Source organism: Zonotrichia albicollis, chromosome 18 (assembly GCF_047830755.1).
Source record: "Zonotrichia albicollis isolate bZonAlb1 chromosome 18, bZonAlb1.hap1, whole genome shotgun sequence".
In the NCBI taxonomy this organism is placed as follows: Eukaryota; Metazoa; Chordata; class Aves; order Passeriformes; family Passerellidae; genus Zonotrichia; species Zonotrichia albicollis.
Genome location: NC_133836.1, coordinates 8,178,093 through 8,199,196, shown reverse-complemented (window position 1 = coordinate 8,199,196; position 21,104 = coordinate 8,178,093). Strand labels below are relative to the sequence as shown.

Below are 21,104 nucleotides of genomic sequence, written 5' to 3'. Positions count from 1 at the left end.
TGGAAGGTCAGAAGCAGTGCTTAAAAGGTTAAAAAGGACTGTGTGAGTGGGAAGTTGTAGGGTTATGGGTGGAGTTATCCACACTTTTTGAAAAAGCACAACAGAATAAACAAATTCATCTCTCAGTTAATGTCAGGATGGAGGTAAGAGTGAGAGTGTGTTCTGCCTCACTGTGACCAGCACTGGGCTTTTTGAAATAAAAAAATTGAGACATTTTATTAGGAAACTATTAAGCCGAGTTTATTTTTCATTCTGTCCCCAAATTGTGCAAAAATGATACCAGTCTAAGTTACAAGTGAACTTCACATTCACTTCTCTCTCTGCTGGATCTTAATTTCTTTAGCACTGAGGGGAGAGGGAACGATTGTTAAGCGTTTAAAAATCCATGCAAAATAAATCAATGTGTTTCTGCCATCTACATTTCAATTCAATAACATCGTTTTCATAGAGCTATTTCATTAGGATGGAATAACTCACCTGTAAGTAATTACAGCTGACTTGCTTTCTAGCAGAGACCAATACAAGTCCAGAAAGGGGATAAAGGTTAGCTCAAAGAAATACTGCAGAGGTTTGGCATGGGTATAAAAGCCAATAGTTATGTTCTCTCCTTAGAAAGCAAGTAATTTTGAGTCATCATTTAAAATAAAATTCATAGTTGTGCCTTGAAGCTTCATTTTAATCTAGAATTTAAAATCAAAATCTAACTTGAAAGTGTTTCATCAGTAAAAGGTCTGCATCAAACAGAAAAAAGCTCCAAACGAACAAACAGCCCGAAGTTCCTATAATAATTGTTTGAGAAATCCACCTTTCTCAGATTTCACAGAGGCTCAAGCAGTCAAATAGTTTGTTTGGTATTTGTTGTTGTAATTCTTCTTCTTGTTGAAATTGTGTGTTGGCACTGAGTAACATTTGTTTGAAATTAGTTTATCAGTGTAACACTAACTTAAGAATGAGTTTAGTGGTTCAAAAGTGCACTACTTTGAATGAGATAATTTAAGTGGAGCTGTACATGGAAAAAAAACCCATGAAGAGTATTTAAAATTATTTTTAAATCTAATATTCACTATGAGATTTTAAAAGCATGTTTCAATATACAGCTTAGTGCAAAAATCCTAGGTCAAAGTTCTTATTTAAATACTAGTTCAAATTTTACTGATTTTATTTAATGATTTTATTACAGCAAACTGCCCAAATATTTTGTATTAATTCATACCAGTGTGCAACACTTATTTCTATCTTGTACAGAAAATGCAGTAGGAAATTTTCCAGGACAATTTCTTTTTAGGAAACCCCATATTTCTTAATAACAAACAAGATTTTAAATAGAAAGAACCTTTTCCATTATTAGATAATTTCAGGAAGTTCATCCTTTCAACATTCTACAAGCTTTTGTACAAACATTTTAAAACAAAATACTTGCAAAATAATATCTTTCTAAAATCCCTAGGACATGCTCATCTCCAAAATTCTGTGTGATTGTATTTTAAGCTCTTTTTGGAACAAAATTTAAAAGCTCATTTTGCTTTAGCAAACAGTTAAAATGTGCTTTCAGACAGGCAGGGAGAGGAGGGAGCTGGGCTGTGACGGATTTGAGGCATTGTTTTAGGAGAGCACTGCAGCCACAAAACCTACACTGCCAGCGTTTCAGGAGTGTGCTCTTTGTTTTAGTGTGAAGAAGAACATTCAGATTAATTTATTTTATTTTATTTATTTTTAAATTAAGACACTCCACAAAATTTAATCAGAAGCAGAACATAGGATTCAGTCCTTTCCTTCTTTCCAGATTTGTTTCTTAGTTGCTTTTTTCCCCCTAATAGTTTAAAAAACCTTCAACGCCAACCTAAAATAAAATAAAGCAAACGACTTGCAGTTCAGAGAGCATGAAAAAAATGATGATTATTTCTTTCATTCACTGAATTCACCTTAGCAAACTATTTTGGAATTTCATTTGTTTGAAAACTGCAGCATATTTATCTCCCAGGCGTTTTAGGGCACTAATCTGTTTGACATTCAAGAAAAGTAACTGAAGAAAAACCCACCTCTTTCCCACCCCCAAGCAGAATTGCCAATTAATATGATTTTGTTAGTCCTGACCAAATGGGAGGAATCACTGAGGTATTATGGGAGATTTATCAAAGGGTCACATCTCACTTCTGAGTTAAGAATTTAATAGGAAAGGAAATAATTATAAAGGTTGTCTCTTTCTTTTGGTAGCTGTAAAATAGGTGCTAAACATGAAGATGCTTCTGTGCTTGTTGAGGTGTCAGAGCAGTCTCTGGGCAGAGCTAGCAGAGCTTTTTGTTCCTCTGCTAAATTTTGAAATCAGCTTCCCCTTTTCTAACTCTAAAACCCCACCAGTAAACATTTGTGCAGATGCACTTGGTATATTTAAAAGGAGCTAATCTGTATAAATGGAATTATGAAATTATGGTTTGCTTATCAAACAGTTTAGTTTAAAGGGCTCATGAAGCTTCAGTTTAAATGTGGGTGTTTTAGAGGGGTGAGCATGTGGCTGTGATCTTAGTTGGACTATCCCATAAACTGTCCTTTCCAAATGAAGTAGAAAACTGCAGCTAGAAATGTTCCCAGCTTTGCTTGGCTTGCTGCTGAATTGCAGTCTGGAGCTGCACTGCAAACTCATTTCCATTGCTTTTAGCTGTTAACCAATATTACTTTGTTTTAAGCTTGCAGACTTAGTGAATGCTTCCAAAGTTAAATTTAATCTTTGTATTCCTCACTAGCACCAATGAAGCTTAATTTTAAACAATATTTATTAAAAACTTTGTTTCAAGATTAATTTCCCCTTGCCTTACAACTTGTGTGGCTTGCTCTTCTCACAAACCCAAAACAATAATTATTGTCATTTTGCTAAATTATTTTTTCTCAAGTTGTTTGCCAGTTATTCAAGTACATCAAGGATTAATGGTTCAATTATATTTAAAATATCACTTATAAGTTCACACCCAATTTTCAGGCATCTCTGGTTAACCAAAGAGAGCACCTACCTTTCATTATAATTTAGTATTCCTCATCACTTGTAATGAAAGATGCTGAATTAATTAAGTAAGACTTTATTGGCACAAGAGGAAAAATGAAAAGAAATGAATTAACAAGCCCTGAGAAATGATCTTTGTAATTACAAAATTTCTTTGTTTCATATCTCACACACATTGTGCATTTAACCACAGAAAAGTGGAGGGTGCTTTAGGTGTAAAAGACCCTTTAGAAATATTTCAGTCAACACTGCTAGCTCTTGAGCATGTTTATGTTTGCCTTTCATGTCAATGGGGGAAAACTAGCAATGAAATTTTGGTGTTTATACACCTAGGAGCTGGGAAGTCCTGGTTAAATATACCAATCTGGAGCTGGGAACATTTATGTGAGAATGAGAGCTTCTTTGTGCTAATTGAAATCTGTACCTGGAAAGTAACAATCCGCAAGAAGAACAAATTTTTCAATCAGAGCTCAAACTGGTCAAGAGGCTGCGACCAAACCCAGGACAAATTCAGATATGTGTGGTGCTCTGTAAACACTCCCTTACAGAATAGGAGCTTTTTCCATCAGGGAGATGGAATTCAGATTGTAGAAGTCATCTGTTAAGATCAAACAGATAACAATGTCTTTTCAAAACATTTAAAAATATTCCTTATCCACAGTGTTATCTTTGTGACTAAATGATTTTAGCAAATGCTGCAGGGAATATGACATTAGCTAACAGAGTGCAAAGGGTCCCTGTTTGTCTCAATCCTCTGAGTATTCCTTGTAGTGGGCTGAGTCCACATTTAAAACATTCAAATGCTTTTCCCCAAATGACATCAAAGACTGTTTAAATCAATATTTGGATGATCAGGGAGCAAATGTTTGAATTTGGGAAGGAAGGGGCGAATGCAGGCTGTGCGTGGCTCTGTAGCACATCCACAGCTCTGGGCTGGGCTGGGGAAGGGCAGCGAGGGACAGCAGGCACTCACAGGGGCAGAGGAGGTTTGAAGGGTTTCATGGCTGGGCAATTCCACCAGGCAGATTAAAACTGGGAGGAATCAGCACTGCCCTCAAGGGAGCTCTGATTTTTGTGTGGACAATGTTCACAGGGAGCTGGAGATTCTCAGGGCAGAATCAGTTTCACAATTCTTCCAAGTACTTGATTTAATATCACCAATGAAGAGGTACCTCTGTGGCAGAAACCAGAGATAGCACATTTTTTTGATCTAAGCCTAAAAGAAAACTTCTTTGGTGCTGTGAGCATCACCAAAATCCTTTTAAAAGTCCAGAATTTAAGAGAAAATGTTTTCTGTTAAGACCTGACAGTGGAAACTTCAGGCATCATTGTGTTCCAGCTCAGACAGCTTTTCCCTTTGCCCTGTAAACTTTTAAGAGAATAAAGGTGTAGAACAACTGTGATTTAAACCAAAACAAAATCAAAGAAGACAAAAACAAAACAGAAAAACCACCACCCAGTAAGAACACCTTGATAACATTTTAAACAACTATTAAGCTTTGTTCCAAATACACACATAAACTTTGTTCTAACAGGGCAAGACTCAAATAAAGTATCAAGTTTGTTTACTACTTTTACCTGTCTCTTGGCAGACCTACCTTGGCTTCAACACAACCTTCAGAAGTCCCTGGCATCCTAAAATCGCTGTTCATTAGTGGCTGAAAAAAACTAACCAGCTTTTCTCTGCTGCTCATATAGAGGATGTGCACTCTTACTTCAATATTTCTCACTCAAATTAAAGTTTTTATTAAAAGGTATCATCAAAAGAAATCCCTGAAAAGTTTAGGGTCATTATGTGACAGGATATTTGTTTTTATTAAGGGTATGTTAAACTATCCTGATCCAAATAACAATCAAGATAACATCTCTTTAAGCTACATTAATTCAGACTCTTAAAGCCCCACATGTATATGGCAAAGTGTGCAAATTAATAGCTAAAGGATGTTGTGCACTTAAACCACACTTTGAAACAACAGACCATTCCATGGAGATTGTACACTCTCATCTCATTTAACTGAAATTAATCAAAATTAAACAAATTCTCAAAATGTCAGAAGCGATTGTAAAAAAACAATGTGCATTGCAAACCCCACCACCTAAACAGCCATTATGTTTAAAGGAAATCTGTGATCTGCAACTAATTAGGAGCAAAATGGTTGTAAAATATTTAATTTGTGAGTAGCATTTTAAATTCAGTAACAGCTATAACAAAATGGGTAAGTAAATGACATTAATCACTCCTGATACTAAATTATCCCTATTTTGCTTCTAGGACAGGAATCAGACTGGGCAATGTTTTCTATTAGTTAAACACATCCATAACCCAATGAAAGCCTAGGAGGCCCTTTAGCTAACGGGGATTCCAGCATCCTTGCTGTTCCTTTATTTTGGGTACTTTTAGAGGTCATATAACTGTTTGAAAGAGTCACCTCTTGATTTTTCAGCAGAGGTAGTGAGCATTACTTTCCTGATAAGAACTATTTCAAACAGGTAGAGCAATGTTTTCTGCAATGGAGACTAAACACCAAGCTCATCTGAAATTTAACAACTAAAGGAAAATATTGCTCTCCAGCCTGCAATACCTTTTTCTTCCTTTCTGGTTTTGTTTCAAAGAAGAAGAATATTTGGAGATTGTACTTAATAATGCAACAAAATCAAAGTGGTCATTTCCACAGTGAAGCTGTTGTTTCCCTCAAAATATGGTATCTTCTTTGGCTTTAATAAATTAATGGCAAGTGCAGCAAGTGGGTGCAAGTGCTCAGCTCCTCCATCCCAAAACACTCCTGTGTGGTGTCTCCTGCATGATCTAAATGACAGAGACATATGGTCTCTCTCTCACCTGTTTTCCAGTTTTTTACACCCTCTGGCTGTCCATTCCTATTTGTCATTTCATGAAAAGTAAAATTGGATTTTTATATCTTTTTAAAAAAGAAAATAAACCTATTTTTAAAGTTCATTTTAATTCACCAACATCCCAGATTAGATTCAGCTTCTCAAGATGAATTATTTCCTGCTTTTCTTTCTTGTAAATATCTTCCACCACCAACCACCTTCTGCAGATAAAACTTTACCAATTAGTCATTTACAGACATAAACTCACAAGGCAAAAAACAGCCTTTGCAGCTCTAGGCCTCTTTGATGATGATGATGTTTACAAATGCTTTCACTGCTGGGCTAGTAATGTGCACTTTGCCATTAGCTCTCTGAAACTGTTCGACACACAAAATGTGCCTTTCAGCAAGGCAGATGGTAAGAAAGATTGTTCCTTTCATTATATGCAGGACACTTGTAAAATAAATAATGGCTGGGGTGAGCGTACCGATTTCTTCAGACTGAAAAAAGCTGTCTTGTTGTTCAAAATGATTTCACTGCCTGAACAGGTCACTCACATAAATATCTGTCCTGGTGAGATTTCCACTGTTCCCACATTGCTGCTGTGCCTCCCAGCAGTGGATGGGGTGGGGGCTTCTGGTGCCAGGTGCTTTACGTGCCCATTGTAAGGCAACCCTGGTACATGAGATGGGATTGAAATCCTTCTTTTCTCTACCATGGTTTTTTCAGTTCCTATGAAAATTTGCAGTTCCCTCCTTTAGATGTCAAGTGCGTGAGGACATGCTAGTTCCCAACAGCACTGTCCTTCACAACAGAACAAAGGTTCTGCATTTAATGGGGATACAGGAGCTGAAAAGGGTTAAGTCAGACAACAGAGACATGAATAATCTGCACTGCTTGAACAGAAGCAGAAGTGGGTTCCTGAACTGTGTGTCTTGCAGGAAGGGTAAGTGAGAGAAATGTCAGAGCCCGAGCAGCTTGCACTCATTTGGGAGAGGAATAGCTGCTTCAGTAAAGCAGAGAGTGGGCAAAGTTTATCCTGTACAAGCACCTCAGGGGTTAGAGCCCTTTTGCTGCTGCAGGCAGCCTTGGCTGAACAGCTGAGTATCCATTTGGAGTCAGGCAGAAGCAAACATGAGGTCTGTCAGCTCAGCTGCTCTGTGCCACAGCGTTCCCTCTGTGCTCTGCTTTTCCCTCAGGTGTTGGCTGGGACTGGCCATTCCCACTCCTGGGACTTCCCTAAAGCTCAGGCAAGGAGCTGATCCCAACACAACCAGGTTTTGCTTTGCAGGTGACCACAGCAGCACATTGAGAGCAAGCAGCATATTTAGCTTCCCATCTGAGAACCAGACACTGACAGAAATCTGAGGGTTAGATAGAAGAATCAGCTGCTCTCTCCATTCCCTTCCTTACCATACTCTGCTGTGATCCACAGGAAGACCTGAGCTCCAGCTGAGTTTTGTTTGAATAGCCACCAAAATACTTTAATAGCTATCTTTGCTATTTCAAGAAAGAGGAAGTAGCTAGAATGAATGAAATTGAGTCTTTGACTCTGTGGTGCAAAACCCTCTCTGTTAGACTTCTAATCACTGAAAGGAAAGCTGGAGACATACTAAGCAATTGTAGGAAAGGAGCTAAAGCTAGGAGAGGTAAGAGAAGAGAACAAATGATCAAAAAGGAGGGATGGAAGCATTCTCCAAACCAACCTAAACACTCTCAAGCAATGACAGGGAAAATAAAGACTTCAGATGTCTCCAGATAGGGAAGGAGCAGGTTTCTAAAATCATTTCGCTAAGAAAGGGAAAGAACTTGGGCACTTCTAGGAGAGAAGCTCCATTTGCCTTTTCCTGTGCTGTACAGCCATCACTGGCACTTTGGATCTGGCTCAGGTGGACAGAAAGGTTCTGAGGGGAATGTTTCCACATCTGTCCTTCTGCCCCTCCATCCCTCTCCCTTGGGGGAGCATCCCTCTTGTGACGTGACTACAACTTGGTCATGCACGATCATTGTTTGTGTTTAGACGTAAAAAGAGAAAATGCTCTGAGTAATACTGGGTTCCTGTGGGTCTGTCAGTGGAACTTTTGCTTCCTTCTTGGAGGATAAAACCACAGACATGTCTTACCCTGGTCTGTCCTGTACTTACATGTTCCTGGGAAAAGCAAACACATCTTGGTCTCTGCTCATCGTATCCATGCCAGCCGGTTAGCTGTGTGAGGGACACACATCTCTCTGGAGAGAAGGTGGGAAAGGGAGCTGAAGTTTTGATCATGAATCTTATGAACTGTATCTTGGTCAACAGAAAAATAAATGAGAGGATCCTCAGAATGCAGATCTGCTTAAACACATGTTCTTAGCACTTGACACTGAGATTGCCAATGATCACAGTACCCTGATGCTTTCCTAATCTGGCGTGTCCATAGGCCAGGCTTCTCGGATTTCACTTATATCCTTTTGTCTCATGCTAGCAGCTAATGCAGGACAGGAGTCCCGTGGCTGAATTCCCAGAGAACAGAACTACATCTCTAGAATTTGACTGGGACACCATCTCCTGTGAGGAAAGTAACTGTGGGATTCTGAGTTCAGCCCAAGGCTGGACAAAAATGTGGTCCAGTCTATTGACAGGTTTTCACTTGCCTTTTCTTTTTTGACATTGTTTCCCAAAACCTCATAGGAGTTAAACAATAAAACATTTCATTTTTATGAAGAGTCTGATACTGTCTCTACTGATGCACCTCTGTGCAGTGGGACTCTGGATCAGCACTGCTGCTGAGTTTTCTGAGTACTACTGGTAGGAATGATGGATATTTGCTACTCCTTGGGAGGATCCAGACTCCTTCATGATTTCTGTGATATCCTATCACCAGAGGAACTTTGGCCACAGAACTCCAAAAGAGTAATCCACGTAGGTTTGCCCCAAATCAAGAGACTGTTTTATTTTAATGCACTTATAGAAACTGAGGATGAGGAAACGTCTCTCAGTCCCTGTGGTCATATTTCAGCTGTTACTGGGGCATCCTCTGCACTGAGAGATGGAGTTTGCTTTTCAGAAATCTCTCGCAACAGATGGGCATTATGAATGGAAGGGGAGGACTGCAGAAGCCAAGTTTCATTTCCCATACTCTGCACAAACTGTTAGTGATGCCAGATCTGTGAACTGACCAGATTTAGCAGTACTGTCCAATGTAGAGGAGTTTCTGTTTCTCTGCCTGTGTACCAGCTCAATGCTTTTCTGTCCAGGTTTGTTTTATACACTGTGTTTAGGAACGGTTCATTTGTCATGTTTTAAGAAGACACAGAGTATCACTGTTTCCAACTCTTTGAACATGGAACGCTGATTAATTTCTAATTTGGACACTTAATTAAGATTAAGAGCTTGGAACAGTTTCCATCTGAAAGCAGTGAGACTGTAGCTGCTGATTTTGAATGCAGGTAGAATTACACTGTCAGGCTGTGTCAATGCAGCACAAAAAGTACACCAGAGTGCTAAAGAAACAGATTTTCCGCTAAAGTCCAGAACAGAGGTCTGGAGAGCTTCCAGCCCCTACCCAGCCAACAGCATCTCCTGTTAAAATCATTGCTGTGGATCAGTGTGAGGATTGGAACTGTGCTTTTGGCCAAAGCAGTTGTCTTTGAGGAGGCTGCCTGTGTGTCTCAAAGGAGAGTGTCTACTCAAACACTGTCCTCAGTGCTTGCTACAAGGTGATTCTTTTTTTCTGGCAAGACAAGAAAAAGACTGGTAGCCTCTTGCCAACACAAAGATGGCACTCGCTGGCTACAGAGTCGTGCCACATTTCAGAGCAGTGTCTTGCTGCTCCCTGTGCTCTCCAGTAGAGAAGAGACACCTTATTCTCATCCCTCTGCAGCAGAAAAGGTCCACTCTTGCTCTCTGCCACTGTCACCCCTTCAGGCCAGAAGTTATTTCATTTGAGGACAGACAGACAGCTCCCTGGGCATCACTTGCACAGCTCAGAATTGGGTGTGGGGAGGGAGCAGCAGTGGGGCAGCCAGGGCTGTGCTTGGGGAGGGGATGAACTGAAGGGGCCCCTTGGCCCTGCCCCTGCAGAGAGCTGCACTGACAGGCAGGGGCATCCTGTGGCAGAGACCATTCATTCACACAGGCCAGCCCAGGAGCAAGTACGTGAAGATCAAAAAAATTGATTGGTCAGGGATCCCTCATATTCCCTTTTCTCTTGCCAGTAAGCTGTGTTGTGCCTTATCTTGCCTACGCTTTAGGATCACCTGGTGTTAGTGAGCTATTGATTACAGCAGGCAAAGCCCTTAGCACTTACCCAGCTGCACAGAGCCTCCCACTAAAGGAACTCCTTCCCAGAAAGCCCCACTGCACTGGGGGTTAGGTTTTAAGTTTGGCAGGTCCAGGCCACTTCTCTTTATTCTGACTGTTCCTTGCTGCAGGTTCCTCTCTGCTTGCTGGTGAGTGAGTACCTTTAGCCTGTGTTACTTCTCTGTGTTTCATTTTTTTCCTTTGTTAGACACAATGTTTATCACTTCAGGAGCTGCTGTTATCCGAGGTTCCCAAAGCACGTGGACTCTGCAATAACAGACACAGACACGATGTTGCTCAGGATAGCAGCTTGCAGTTGTAAATCTCAAGGCACTTTATGAAGGTGATTGTTTCTACAGCAGAGAAATTGCTGTAGAAGTTGCAGGGAAGCTGTCTGCCCTCAGACACACATCTCATGTGGGCCAGAACACAGATTGTGGAGTGCAGATCTCAGCTGCACTGAGTGCTCTGTTTGCTTCCTTGGCTTGTTGTGTTGTGCTTATGCTGTGGGAATACACTACCAGGGTCCTTGGAGTGAGGCAGGATTGCAAACACCCCCACACCTACAGGTGGAACTCGAGTACCTGCTCTTTCAGAGTTCAGATATCCCTGTAAGTGAAGTCCAACGTGTTTGTGCCAAGTAGTTTTGTTGTTTTCTCTGCTTTCCTCAAGTGTTCATTCTCTCAACTCTGAACATCACCATAGACCTTACTGCTGTAATTGCTCTGCTTCTTCCTTGTGTTGCTCTAAATTTAGTTTTCAGATGATGGTGGGTATTGGACAAATGAGGAATTGTTGTACATGTTCAGGGTCCTGTTTTAAAATATCAAATGGAATAATGGTACCTAGCTGAAAAGTAACAGGACTTTATTGTGATTATTTGATCATTTTCCTTTGAAAGAAAGGTTTTCCAAGCCCATCAGCACTTGTGAGCTGCAGGAGAAAATTATCAAATGACAATATGCTCAGGAAAACAGCTGCTCTTGCTATAGCCATGAGTCAAAATCTGTTTTACTGTAAAATTTCATTGGCATCAACTGGAATTTTGCCTGAGTAAGGTGCTCGAGATTTTTCTTCAAGTAACTTTACAGTTACTCAACATGGAGAATTGGGAATCACGTGACATTCCTGACACAATATTATGTTTCCATTCTTGCTGCATGAACATACTTATCTGAAGAGTAAGTAGATTTTGCACTTTAAAAAGTGCATGCTCATGCTGAAGGCAGACAAAGACCTTGGAGCTGTTGTGCTATTGGAACTTCATCTATTTATTCAACTGTCCACCATGGCAGGAATTTTTCTCTTAAATATGTAATTCCCCACTTTTTCTTCTTAAACAAGAGAACCAAAGGGTGAAAGGGTTGAAGATTAAAATGTAAACAGCAAAATTTATTATAATTACAAGAGTGTTTCAAATTATTTCCTTAAACTGCAACATAATTTACCTCTAGTCAAGGTCTCTATTGGTGGTGAAAGAGGAAACTGCTTGACCTTGGGGTGACCTCTGGCCCCCGGGGGTCAGCGCCCGAGGAATGTGCAGATGTCACGGTTCATAAGCAAGGACAGAAACTCTCAGGTTTCCCAGGCAGAGAGGCGCCAGTTCGGGGATGGGGCCAACATGTGCACCTCCCTTTGAAGCAGCCACTCATACCTGCCAGCCCGTGGAAGGCAGCACGCTCTGGGCTGGAGATGGGAAAGGTCCAGGGCTGCCCTGGGTGGAGGCTGGTGCCAGCAGTGGGCACGAGCAGCAGAACATAACGGAGGGAAAGATGAAATTTCCCTTAAGAGGATCAGCATCTGCACCACTTTTTAGTTGTACTCAAGGAATGCTGCAGGGAAATGTGACCTGCAGTGCAGACCCACGTGCAGATCCTGGCCAGGAGCATTTAGAGGAGCTTTGGCTGCAACCAAGGGATGCAGCTCCTTGCTGTTGTAAAAACAAGTGTCCTAAACTCTTAAAAATGCAAAGAAAGGAGAGAGGAATAGAAGGATTTACTGCCCATACACTACATTAACAAAACTGCATGGGCTGAATGGGTGCAGTGCAAATTGCTGCTGGGACTTTTGCAAAGCCTGCAGAGATCCTCTCAGTAACCCTGTCTGGAGCCAGTCAAGTGCTGCTGGATACCTTCTCTCTGCCCCAGAGAAAGCCATTTGTGCTGCCAGCCCATGTTGTCTGAGCAACAACACAAAAAAAAAAAAATCCCCAAAGAAAAATTTGCATGGCTAAAAAAACCCCAAACCAACAAAACAAAAACCCCAAAACAAAACCACAACACCTTTATAAAATTATTTGTAAAAAACAAATGAACAAGGAAAGTAGATTTAAGCTAAAACAAATTGTGTGGTAAATATTAAGGTCAGGGAGAGAAAATTATACCAGCAATAATATTCAAAGAAGAAATTAAACGAGGGGAAAAAACAAACACAAGCAGCTTTATTTTAATATTTAAATCATACCTTATATATCAAAAATATAATTTATATTCAAGGAAATTGTGAACCCAAGAGTTCCTTTCAACTATTTGCAGCCTACAAACCACAAGTTGTGCTAAGCATGATCAAAGTACTTCACAATTAGTTAGGGTTTAAATCACTATAATTGTCAGCCTAGGTTGTAATCAGAGAAACATTGTTTTGAAACTTGCCCTGGTTGTAATCTGGGGAAAATTCAAGAAAAACCTTGGGTTGGTTAAGTGTAGCCCAGTGCTTGGGGACAGAGTTGTGTTAAACACGTGGGGCATCAGAAAGGCTGTCCTGGGACCTGTGCAAAGCCCTCTCTGGTTGCTGCTCTCTGGGGAGGAGTGGGCAGCACATCAGAGCCTTTGCCAAAACCAGTTCCTGAGGTGCTGTAAAATTCACGTGCTCCAGGTGATGTGGGAGGTGCTTGGTGCGTTCCTTGTGGGGATGTAGGAAGAGGCAGCCAGGGGAATGAGCGGTGCAGAGTTCTTGGATGGAGGAGGCTGCAGGAGTGCCAAGAATGACTGCAATGCGAGTGCAAGCCTGCTCGGGCTTTGCTCTTTTAATAAAGCTGGCAGAGTGTTATCTGGAAGCTGTGATGGGTTTCCTAACAGATTCCTTGGAAGTTTCAGGTTGGAGAACTCTACCAGGGGCTCTGCCAACACAGCTGAATAGAGGATGAGCTCAAATGCCTTTGTAATTAGGAAGAGAGTATTTCTTGAAATTAAAAAGATCTTCTAGGAGTACAGGAAATAAAGGCTGTCTTTGAAGAAATCATGCTTTCTAGACCTTAAAAGGGTAAAGGTAGCTTTAATCTGGACTCTGCTATGGAGAAACTGGAGGAAATTTCCCCACTGGAAGCCTCAAAAAGAGAATTTGCTCAGCAGTACAAATGAATAAAACAACAAGGCTTTGTGCTTGAGGATCTCAAAGCGTTTTCTGCTCTGCACCAGGAAATGTAATACCTCCTGGGAGCTGGGCTAAATTGGAAACAGGGACTTTCTCAAAGCTCTCTCAACTCCACTCTGGCTCAGCACAGCCATGCTTCCACCAGCGTTGGTGGAAAAGACAAGTGATGTTTTGACAACTTGAGTCTTCAGTCGTGACTTTTCTACAGGGATGCAGGAGATTAGCAGGCAGCATAGGTTTAGTGAAGAAGCAGTTAAGAGAAGAGAATTAAATTTGCCACCTTATATGCAGCCAAGCCAGAGACTTTCTTTGGGTTCAGAAAAATCACCACCTTCTTTGCAGTGACTCTCATGGCTTGCAGAAAAATGGAGGCAGCATTGGGGTGGCAGTGAGGGAATGGCCTGGCTGAGGAGGCTCTGCTGGCAGTTTCCCCTGCTCTGTTTCAGAAGAAAATGCAGAACTGAACAAAGCTCAACCCCCAATTTAGTTTGTATGAATCATCTCCTCTGCTTCTGTTCTCTTCTAATCACCAAAGAGGTATTAGGGAAAAGATGACTAAAAAGGAGCAACAGGCAGGTGAAAGTGAGGGCAATAAATATTAGAAGATATGAGGTTTGTAAGAAGCAACCAGTACATCAGGACTTCATCTGGAGAAGGGAAAGCATTTCCTGGAAACCATATCCTAGAACCCATTTGGGTGCAGGACTGAGAGGATGTGAGTGCTGGGAAGGAGGGGATTGTAACAAAGCAGAGGAGCTCGTGGAGAATGGTGTGCTGTGCTCCCTCAGTGGAGTGTAAATGAATTGTAAATGGATTGTAGCTGTCTTTTGGGTCTACTTTCACAAAATAACTTATTGAATTGTTTAGTTAAAGAAGTCACAATTAGAGTAAGTAAAGTAACTCAGGTGTCATCAGGCACTGCCAGACTCTGGGCATGGCCACATGGATTCCAGAGCACCCAGCAGATGCTTTGCTGGCTTTGCACACCTGGCATGGCACCAAGGAAAAGGCACAGACAGGTGAGACCTGATCAGGTGTAAAACATCTCAACACGAGCACTGCTCTAGCAAACTGTTTGTTGTAAATTAAGAATTCATAGATGGGATTTATATCCAAGCAGTGATTTTTATCAGATTATGGCTTTTCTGAATGAATTATTAAAACCTCCTAATTAGTTTCCCTCTTTATTACTGACTTTTCTAAGAACAGAGTAGCCCTCTTGGCTTTGCTTTCTGTGTCCAGAGGTATAGCAGCTCTCTGTTACAGAGATGGTACAAGGGCGTACCGGCTAAGGTGGGATATCGTGGCTCATTACCACAGAGCTTTTGTTTATTTTAGTATGAAGAGCCTTTATGCTCTTGCCCAGTTTTGACTGTGCACATTAACCAGTGCAATTGTGAACAGTCCCAGTAAGGTGTCAGCCATGCACGTGTTTGTCTTCAGCCTCTGACCATGCACCTTTTGTGACACGTGCTGTGTCTAATGCATCCCTGCAAATTTGTCCTTACATGACTCAGCCCACACTGTTCAATAAAAGATAGTCCATGCAACTGATGGGTGGGAATAACAAAGAAAGAAGAAGTGAATCAAGACTGATTCTGTGATTTTTTTTTTTGTTTGGTTTGGTTTTTTGGGTTTTTTTCCACCCTCCTCTTCATGAAAGGGTGAGCATCAGATGGAAAGAAGGGGACAGTCTTTGGAAATTGGTGATGGAAGGATTCTCCCATTGACTGGCTTGACTCAACAAACAAAATCCGCTTGAATCCGCGGAAAGCAGAGGACACAGAGGGAGAGGAGGGACAGTAAAGCTGCACCCAGCTCTCTAGCAGCTGCAAAAGCCAGATGTGGAAATTGTTTCCTGGGCAGACAGGACCCAGAGTTGTTTCTTTAGCTTTCCTTTGGCTCTTCTAAGATTTTCTTGCTGTTGGGAGGACCTGGGTGAAAAGGGCAGTGAGAGAGGGGCCTTTGTGCCATTCTTCCACTTGAGTGTAGAGAACAGAGAGCAGAAGGTGCAGTGAGAAGCCTTTTAAAGTGGTCATAGATGTGTGAGGTCTGATTCTGTTTTCAAAAACGTATCTGTTAGATGTAAGAGCATGGGAGGCCATTAGAGCTGTGCTGCCTTTCAGGGGTGAGGCAGGAGGGAGCTGGGCTCTGGGTGAGGCAGGAGCATCGCTGCTGGGAGCGGGAGCCACCCTGCCATCAGCAGCCTCCAGCAGGGGAATCAGGGCACAGAGGTTGCATTTCCTTCTCCTCAGCTGAAGGCACTGCTGGTCACAGCCAGGCACTCATGTTTAAAATCACACCAGCTTGGGATTGTGCCAGGAGTTACCCTGGAAATGAGTATGGTTAGCTGGCAGGGTTTGAAACAGAGCAGTGCCTATCTTTGGTGGTCACCCAACATCTTGTTAATTACTGGATCTAAGAATAAACTGTGTTTTCCCAGAGCAGAGAATCCAGCTTGTAGGAAAAGGAAGGTATTTCCAAATAGCTTTCCATATGGTAGGTACCTCTGGTTCATCTAACAACCCTTGCCACTCCTCTAATCCTTCTCAAATCCTTGCTTACTTTCCATGGATGGGGACTGAGGGCTTGCCACACAGCTTTTTATTCAGTAAGGAAAAATAATTAGTTCTTGTATGCAAAGTTATTTCTGAGGGAGATACAGATGTTATAGAATGTGTGATAACTTTCTGAGTTTATGGGAATAGGTATTCTCTCAGAAAAAAAAGGAATGGTCAGATACTCACCCTGCACAGATACAATGTATTTCCAATAATCATGCTACTCACTGATATTAAGATTCTTGTTGCATCTGAACTAACCCCCAATAAGTCTGTGATGGGTCACAAGTGAAGACATAAAGGCACAGATATGAAAGGAGAGATGTGATAGGGTCTCAATTTAAGGTTGGCCATGGGCTGCATGTGACATTCTTGTAAGTAAACTGACAGTGTCCAGGTTTATAATAGCTAAACTCCTCAGTTTCCTTTATGTAAACATTTCACTCTAATGGAACATTATACCCAGGACCATGCCTCAGCAGACATACATGTATATGAATTGCATAAAGATAGAGCAATAGATAAATAGATATCTGGATTTAATAAACACATTCTAACAGTAATAGGCTGGTGAAATCTTACAGAGAGGGAGAGAGAGACTGAAGGAAAATACAAAATACTGCTGAGAGTTTACAGACTGGCACAACTGGAAGCACTCAGCATCAAAAGAATGAGGAGAGGGAAAGGCCAAGATGGATCAGGCATATTCTGTGCTTATTAGTGTTTTCCCATCTTGTAACAAGGGGTGGTGAACAAGCCAGTGGGTTTGGGTGCCTGCTATTTCTTCAGAGGGGAAATCATCCTCATCCAAATCAAAGAGTTTCATTTATGAACTATGGAAGATTCAAACATATTTCTCCAAAGCCAGAGGATCTCTAGGAGTTTGTATTCCTTGAAACTCAGGTAAGTGCATTTTAAAATTTTACTTTGACTTCTCTTGGAAGCAAAAATGTTTTTTCCAGTAGGGAAAGATTTCTTCAGATCGCTCATCTTCCTGTATACACTTGACATTTGCCCTGTTGTTTTTCACCAAAAAAAAGAAGAGGGAAAGACATTGACAAACAAAATCCTCCATTCCCTATTCCCTCCCAGACAAATCTCTCTTCCAATTCTTGGTCTGGGAACCAAAATCCTGTAACAATGGCAGCTCTCTACTGAACTTGTTGGAACTTGACAGGATGTGGTCCTGATGGCCAGCATGGAAACAGGAGGATTCTGAATCCAAGAGCCTGTGTGAGAGGGCTCAAATAATCCCTGCCAGTTATTTCTCATGGCTTCAGAATGCAAGGTAACTAGGTGAGAAGCGGGAAGAACTTTAGGACAGTAAATGAGCAACAAATCAAATAAAAAAAGAGGGAATAATAATTTCTAAGTTCCAGCTTGCCTGCTTGGATCTGGCTTTCAAATGAGCATTGTCTGTTACCCAAGTAAGGTCAGTGCAACTATTGCCCCAGCCCAGACACCCATTTTCCCTTATTTTCACAGTGTTTGGGTTATTTTACTTCTCTCTGCTTGGCTCTGTGCCATGCTGTTGGCTAACATTCACCTTGGCTGCACGTGCCAGGCAAGGGCTGCCCACTGCTCTCCCCATGGTGTGCCCAGTGAAGCCCACTCTCCCCAAATGGCTCCAGCCACTGATTCCTCCTGCCAGCTGCATTTTGGGGAGCCAGCGGCTCCAGAAGCAAACCCCCTTTTTAACTGCCTTTATTTACTGTTCTGAGCTAGAGCAAAGAATAGATTTGTCTCCTTTGCAAAGAGGAAGCAGCAGAAGAAGGGGCTGCCCAGCACAGGGAGGGGAGGGCAGCACCAGCAGAGCCCCCACGGGTGCGGGCACCGCGTACTCTCCCACCAGGGATCTGCAATCTTGCATGCATGAATTGCCTTGCAACGGCCACTCGGCTGTCATCCTGTCAGGCCCATTTACAAATCACATAACAGGTTTAATTTTGAAATCTCTCTCCTCTCCACCCCTCCCCTCCTTATTTTTGCTGAAATGGATTTATAATGAAAGTATTTGAAAAGGAATAATTATCTATATGAGCAACAGCAGCACAATGGCTGCAGCAGCAGGGTGGGCTACGATCTGAGGAAATGAGCTCTAAGTCTGAAATCTGCCTTTATACATGTGTACATACTTAAAAAGAGCCAGGTATTTGCAAATACCTATAAAATATTTGATGGATATGGATAGGACATTATTTTTAAATTCTGTGGCTATAGATCAGACATGCAAAGTCTGATTTCAGTTTTTAATTTTGTTGTGCTAAATGCCACATTTTAAAATAAGTCTTCAGCCATACCACTGCGTGCACTTTATATCTGAAGTGATATTCCTCAAGAAATTGGTTACCAAAACCTTAGATGCTTTCCAAAGCATTCCAGCCCAATTCATGTTTCTAAAAGGGCAGCCAGCTCACACTCTCAAAGTGCGGGAGAGCCCGTTTTATGCAGTAGTGGACATGAAGCTGAAGCTTTTTCTATAGTCTCTGTCCATTTCTCTCAGTGAATTGAATCCAGTCAAAGGTCAAACTGGCCAGAGGCACTTTTATTGTCATGGTAACCATGACTTAATCAAACAATCCTGAGATTCCAGGTTTGTGGGAACAGGCAAAGATCTGAAGAGACTGGAATGAATCAATCAAAGGGGGCAGGAAAGAAAATCCTAAGATATATGACTTATCCTTCCAAATCTATTACTCTGTCCTTAAACACACAAGAATTATGCCTTGGACAAAGCCTCTTTTCAGACCAAATACCTCTGATTTTTGTTTTCTTGTCCTTTGCATCAAATTTCCTAACATACCTCTGTCCTACAGCAATCAACCTCAGCCCAGATTTAACCAACAAGAGGAAAAGAGAGGAAAAAAGAATTTAGGAAAGACAAAGATTATTTCGTAAAAACTTACTTAAAAAAAAAAAAAAAGAGGAAGAGGAAAACCAAGGCAAAATGCAACCAACCACCTTTGATTTGAAAACCTATTTAGGCTTGTTAGTAGTGATCTAATGCAACTCTACAGGCAGTTAATGAATTTTTAAGGTTTTTCTCCTTTCTGGGCAGCTACTGTGTCTTCTTGGGGTGCCAAGGCTGTGGGGATTGCTTGTAGCTCATGCACTGGAGCATCCAAGGGTGCTGAGTTCAGGCAGCATCTGCTCTTTGGCAACTCCAGGGCTGTCTGGGGCATCTGGAGAGTGCTGGGGGCAGGTTAACCTGAGACTTGGCTGGGGCTAAGGCTGCTCTAAGCCTGTTTGTGCATCTTTGTTTTTATTCCAGAAGCAGTTTGCATGTGTCTTAACTCCTGTATGTGCTTGTGAGTCCTGGCTGCATTTCTTGCTCGGAGGAAGAGGCAAACATGTGGCCTCTGCTCCACCACCTTACTGATGAGGGAATGTCTTGTGGGATTTTGGAACCTGACTGCAGTCTATGTCCACAGGCCATTAAGCCCTTCCTAATAATTCCTACTTTGGTTTCTAATATAGTTAATCTCTTGCTTTGGCTTACTCTGTCCTGAGAAGTGACAAATAGTGAAATTATGGGGATATGAGAGGAGTAGGAAACTTTGCTGAAGTGTTGATGACAGTGTGTTTAACTTGTTATACCTGGTTAAGTGGAAATATCACATCTTCTTTTCCAGTGCTGGAGAAGAATTAGCAAAGAATCTGAAATGTATTTGCTCTTGAAGACTTTCCTGAAATTGGGAGTGTGGGGTTTGGGTTGGTTGTGCAGTGTGTGTGCTTTGTTACACTTCCTGATACACAGAGGGAAACATGGGGAGGCTGTTGGCTGCTGTGCCATACTGGAAAACTGGTTTTGTAATGTCACACCTAACAAAATGTGTGATGTTCACCTCCCCAGCCTGCCCTCACATGCAAGGCAGGATATTTTCTGGTGACTACCCTGTCTGAGGAGATTGCTGCTGAAATTCTCAGTGTCCATGTTATTTAAGGAATGCAGGTTGCGGCTTGCAAACCCCAAACCTAAGAACTGTAATAACAATCAGAGCATAAAACAAACTCCTTGATTGTTGTTTTTAATGTAGAGGTGTCCTTACCAGAAAATGTCCTCTTAATGGGCTCAGCAAACAGACCCTAATGGGGGAATTGTCCAGAAAACAAGCTCCTTCCTCGCTGCTGGATGGTTGCAGTGTCTCCTACAGAGATAGATGTTGGTGGGTAAAATACGCAGAAAAAAATGCATAATGGAGTTTAGCAAATGGACAGAATTCCATGGATACTCCCAGGATACTGGCAGGACAGAATATAAATTACAGAAGCCTGAGCATCAGACAGGGAAATGAGTAGCTGAGGAGGTCTGGAAAAAAGGAACACTGAGCTGTGTCCAGGGAGGATGTGATTTTCAAGTGTAAGAAGAAAAAGGTCTCCATTTAGCTTGGCTGTAAGAAGGCCACTGCTACCTCTGATAGTGGTTGTGGAAAGGAGACATTTCAAGACACATGGGAGGAATGGAAAAGCAATTCAATGTAGAAAAACAGCAAAGTTTAGAAAACAACAGGAAGGAAGAGGCAGAAGGCTGATTATGTCAAGAGAGCCTTTTCTGAGGTCTGTACATATAGGAGCAAACAAAGGAAACAGAAAATAACAGCAGAGATGAAATGAGAGAGAAGTACAGGGAGATCAAAAATGGGAATTAGAGGACTGGATGAGCAACTACATGAGCAAAGAGGGAGTGACACATCTGATGTGGGCTTTCTTAACAGCAGAACAAGAGGAAAGTTAAAGAGGAAGAAAGGCTGTGCAGGACCTGCTTTGGGAATGAACAGGGTATGTGGCTAGAGATACTGGGATCAACAAAATTGAGGAGAATTCTGATGGTTTTTGATAGGGAAAGGCTTTTCTTCATTTCTTGTCCAGTGCCTCAAATAATATTTCAGACCAGGGCAAAGAGCAGCACAGACAGAGATGAATTGCAGCAGTGCTGAGCACCCTTCTAACAGGACTATGAGGAGCAGCAGGCACTCAGCCCCACTGGGAAAGAAACCTCAAATCTTCTCTTGTCTTAATCTGTTGATCTCCTCAGGACAAGACTGAGGAAATTGGTGAGATG

General features: G+C 41.7%; 1 long non-coding RNA gene across 4 annotated transcripts in view; it reads right to left on the bottom strand.

Annotated features, from left to right (window-relative positions):
• Window positions 1-1,688: 1,688 nt before the first annotated feature.
• Window positions 1,689-21,104, bottom strand: part of LOC141731144 (uncharacterized) — a 32,223-nt gene continuing 12,807 nt past the window's right edge. For 2 of the 4 annotated variants that reach the window (XR_012583076.1, XR_012583073.1), the window contains 3 exons: window positions 20,092-20,190; window positions 10,117-10,376; window positions 1,689-8,056 (listed from right to left, as the gene is read on the bottom strand). This is a non-coding gene — a long non-coding RNA (uncharacterized LOC141731144). Of the gene's footprint in view, window positions 8,115-10,116; window positions 10,377-20,091; window positions 20,191-21,104 lie in introns of all 4 variants that reach the window. The other 2 variants (XR_012583075.1, XR_012583074.1) reach the window with 2 other exon arrangements.